Below are 5,342 nucleotides of genomic sequence, written 5' to 3'. Positions count from 1 at the left end.
CCATTACTTCAAATGATTCTGAGGTGGAACTCATAGAGGAAAGGGATGAAAGAGATGAACCTTCCCTAGTGCCTTGTGGAGAGGAAATGCACACCATAAACTTAGGCACGGAAGAAGTGAAAAGGGAACTTAAGGTTGTGGAGAGTGAAGATGTCACACCTTACCCCTCCGCAAGGCATAACATGATCCCGTAGAATTCTTAATGAACTACCGAACTTCACCTACCGATAACTCATTAAGTACCCTACAAGGGATTTTAAAACAATTTTTCTTACATTTTGGAAGTGGTGAGCATTTTAGTGAGAATTAAAAACCATTTATTCAAAGCTTAAGGACTAGTAAAAATTTTTGCCCATTTAATTTTTACCGCAAATTTTATAAAAATTTTGACAGAGTTCCCTCTGTATTTTGAGAAACCAGTTCTTCAAAGACCTGAAAAAAAAAACACTTCCAAAATATTTCACAACTCCCAACCACCAATAATTCTCAAATCAACTCAATACAAGGCACTTCAAATAATTTCACAATACAAATTAAGATTTCTCATCTCAAAATATTTAATATCTTCATTAACAAAACATAAAGTAGTAAATTCATAAGTAAAAATATTAGATTTACAGAAGAAAATCAAAGAAAAATATTATTACAATTTATTTACAACTGCTCAATTTACATTGATACTTATGACATTACAGTATTTACATCAAAATAACCATAAGGGTATAAAACAATACCCGTACAAAAGGGATCAAGAAGTTCTTGTCAATCCCGCAGCTCACTCTGCTGCTTTCTCCTTGTTCTTATCTGCGACAGTAAATTAAACTATCGCTGAGTATAAACATACTTAGTGGTGCACAATAAAAATTTAAAATGCGATACATAAATCATTTATTGATGAAACATAATTTGAATACTTCACAATCACATTTCACAAATATCAAAGCTCATAACAACTCATTTTGTCAAATAATATATTAAACACAGTTTAGTCAAACAATTTCATAAACACAGTGATGCAAAAATCATACACGACTTAAGCCATGACACAAAATTTCCGATCAATGCCGTGTTGTACACCACGACAAAGCAATCTACAACCCCATTAATCGAAATCAATGAGGGAGGTGGCTAGCTAGCTAATGAGTACTCATCCGATCTACAACTTCAACTGGCAAGCCAGAGAGGGAGGAAAATAAACGATCTCAGCCCCATAAATGGAGGAGGAAATGTGATACAGTCATGCTAAGTGTGAATTCAAAATCAATTTAAAACAATTATTTTCAATAATTTATGAGAGATCCCAAACAATTTTCAAAGTCATTTTTGTATTCACAAAGTGGCAACACAATTCATAAATAACACAGCGATTTCATAAAGTATAGCAACTCAAATTTTCAATTGGAAAATAATTACATAAATTTATTATGCACAAACCTGACTAGAGTCGCCTCTAGGCCTTGACTCAGTCTCTCCGAGCTTCCAAGTCTTTTTTAGCTGAAACACACAATTTCATAGTGTTTCAGTACCATAACTTAACATAAGTCCAAAAATAAATTTAACTTCATTTTAACTAGCTCTATTGCGTTAAATTCGACGTTCTCAAAGTTTTTGTGTTTCGAGTTACTATTCACTACACTATTCAAGTCAAATTGTTGACTTTTTAAGGATTAATAGGTATGGGAACTCCAACTTCACCCACATACCACATTTTGGTCACCAAACTTGTTGGTTTTGGTCATTTTTTCAAAGCGTAGGTCATTTTGGCAAAATTGCCAATTTTCGGTTTTGGTGCTCCGAAGTTGCACTGTTCCATTGGTCGATCTACTGTTGGAATTTGACAAAACTTCCTTCATAGAAAATGTTCCTTATTGTCTTAAGTGTATTCTCATTTTTAGATCACCTCAATCGGAGTTTTGTAGCTCAAGTTATGGCCAAAATAAGTTTACTATTCACGTGCACTGTTCATACTGGTATCTTGGGTTCTGGCAGATTTTGATCCAACTTTGGTCAGTAATTTGATCAAGTTAAGTTCATAATTTGGTCTAGCTTTCTTCATATGAAATGTTCTACTATGTCTTAGGTTTCCATCGGTTCAAGAATCGCCTAAATTCGAGTTTACTAGAGAGAGTTATAGCCATCCAAACATTACTGCTCAAATGAAAATCTGCAGAGTTGCAGGTTTGGTAACTTAACTTTGCTCAATAATTTGAATGGGTTAATGGCATAATTTGGGGTGATGTTCTTCATGAAAGTTTTAGATCTTTATCTCCTCTAACCCCTGGCCAAATTTCAGGTCAATTTGACCTATCTAACTCGAGTTATGACCAAATGAACAGTTACTATTCATTTGGTCAGTTTGGTGCAGTAGCAGCCTGCTCTTATTTCACTTTGGTCAATTGTTTCACCCAGTTTTGGTCAGTTTTTGGGCATGGTTCCTTAATGAAAATTGTGCTCTTTTATGTCTATTTTCATCCCCAATTGGTGGCATATCAATTGGACTTGTAAAATTTGAGTTTTGGTCCTTCAAAGTGGGTTTGGTCATGCTGCCAGCAGCATGACCATTGGACCTACGAATTTGGTTTTCATTCCAACAATTCCCACACAACTTATTTGGTCATAATTGACCATTATTTCATTTCACAATAGGTCAAACATGCCATTTATGCATTTCTCTAAATTTTGGTTCATAAACCCTAGCATTGAAACCCTAATCTCACTAACTCTTGCATTTAACCATTTCAATGCCTTTAACTATCATCACTTAACTCATTAAGGTTCATATTCCTATCCAAGCCAATCAAGCCATGCAAATTACACTCTTCACAATGCTGGCTGAAATTTCTTCTCTTCCTAAACATGCAATATTTTTCAATTTCTCCATATAATCTCATTCATTTCTACCCTAAATCCATCATATATACTAAAAAGAGAAGTTGGATTAGCTTACCTTAAGTGAGTAGAATTTGTCTATCCAATTCTTCAACTTTGCTTGATTTATTTGCTCCCAATCTTCTTATCAAAGTTCAAATACAAGTTTTAGTTATGGGATGTAAAGATTTCATGGAAAGATTTAGGGTTTAAGGAAAGATTTAGATGGCTTCAATGGAGGTTTTAATCATGGTGAGGGAGAGGGAAATGGGAGGCGGCAACCCAAGGAAGGAAGAAGACTTTTTTTTTGTTTTTTTTTCTTTTATTTTCTTTCATCTTTATCACTTAAAGAAGGCCAAAAATCTAATTTAATAAATAATTTAATAAATTTGTTTGTGACATCATTAATGATGTCATCAACTTTGACTTTTCCATCTTTTCCCTTTTTTTTCTATTTATTTTTTTCTATTAGTTCTTTAATTTAATTCTCGATTCCAAAATTTTCTTTTCTCCAATTTTATTGGACAGTTAGGTCAGGAGTCAGCTCTCGGGGTCAATTGACCAAATCGCCCCTCGCCGGTTCATCCCGGTTTGCAAATAATCTAATATTTCTTCCGGCTCCCTGACCTAATTATTTGACTGGCTTAACAGTTCTTTTTCGTGATTTTCTCTTTTCCACTGTGTTTATAAGGGTCCTAAGGACCGCAGCGTCACTTTTTACGGTTCGAAATTTGAGTTTAAAACGACTTCAGCTGCTCTCGAGGAGGTCACTCATCGCTGTGACTCTCGGCTCGTTTAACCTCTTATGTTCTGTTTTTCTTATTTATAGTTAACTAATTAAACATTACTAATTATTTGTGTTTATGGCTTTTCAAATTGTCTTAAGTGTGGCCCTAATCCCATTAATTGTCCGGACCGACACCGGTCACCGGAATATTGAAATATACCAGGCTATACCAATAGGGGTGTTACAGAAGAATTGGAAGATATGATCAGTTTGCTCAAAGAATTCCTAGACGTGTTTTCCTGGAGCTATGATGATATGATTGGTTTGGACCCTCATATAGTAACGCACAAAATTCTCCTAATTTCGGGGACAATCCCGGTAAAGCAGAAATTAAGAAGAATGAATCCTGACACACTGCTCAAAGTTAGGGATGAGGTCAAGAAACAGTATGATGCTGGGTTCCTGGAAGTGGTCAAATATCCCCAATGGATAGCTAACATTGTCCTGGTAATGAAGAAGGATGGGAGAGTTAGGGTGTGCGTTGATTACAGGGATCTTAATAAAGCGAGCTTGAAAGATGATTTCCCTCTCCCTCACATTGATGTGTTAGTAGACAATGCTGTGGGATTGGGCAAGTGTTCGTGCATCGATGGGGCATCAGGGTACAATCAAATCCCAATGGATGAGGAAGACAAGGAGAAAACCGCTTTTATCACTCAATGGGGGGTATTTTGCTATCGGGTCATGCCTTTCGGGTTAAAGAATGCTGGAGCCACCTACCAACGCGCTATGGTCACATTATTCCATGATATGATGCACAAAGAAGTGGAGGTGTACGTGGATGATATGATCATCAAATCCAGGGGAGAAGAGAGCCATGTGCAGGTGATGAGGAAAGTATTCGAGAGACTCAGGAAATATCAGCTGAAACTGAACCCTGCCAAATGCATATTCGGAGCTAAATCTGGGAAATTGTTGGGATTCATAGTGAGCGAGAAAGGAATAGAAGTTGATCCAGACAAAGTCCGAGCCATTCAAGAGATGCCATCCCCAAAAACAGAAAGGGAGGTGCGCAGTTTCTTAGGGAAGTTAAACTACATATCAAGGTTTATTTCCAATCTCACCGCTAAAGCTGAGCCTATTTTTAGACTACTCCGAAAGAACAACACCACTCAATGGGATTCAGTTTGTCAAGAGGCTTTCGAGAAAATCAAGCAGTATCTGTCCAACCCACCAGTATTGGTTCCGCCAGTGGCAGGAAGGCCGCTGATTCTGTATATGGCAGTACAACAAAGCTCAATGGGATGTGTTTTGGGGCAATATGATGATACCAACCGAAAGGAGAGGGCTATTTATTACCTGAGCAAAAAGTTCAATGATTGTGAGTCAAGGTACTCTTTCCTAGAGAAAACTTGCTGCGCATTAGCCTCGACAGCAAATCGCCTCAAACACTGCATGTTGAATCACAAGACATGGCTCATCTCCAGGATGGATCCTATTAAGTATGTATTCGAAAGCCCATTCGTGCCAGGAAGGATAGCCAAATGGCAAGTTATACTCTCCCAATATGACATTGTCTATATGACCCGGAAAGCAGTTAAAGGTAGTGTGATCGCTGATCTCCTAGTAGAAAACCCTATCCAGGAATATGAAGCTCTGGATTTTGAGTTCCCCGATGAGCATATTAACGAAGTGGACTGCGGAGAAGAAGAGCCAGCTGATGTATGGGAAATGTACTTTGACGGAG

This window comes from Hevea brasiliensis, chromosome 1 (genome assembly GCF_030052815.1).
Source record: "Hevea brasiliensis isolate MT/VB/25A 57/8 chromosome 1, ASM3005281v1, whole genome shotgun sequence".
Lineage (NCBI taxonomy): Eukaryota > Viridiplantae > Streptophyta > Magnoliopsida > Malpighiales > Euphorbiaceae > Hevea > Hevea brasiliensis.
Note: the sequence above shows the minus strand (reverse complement) of the source record.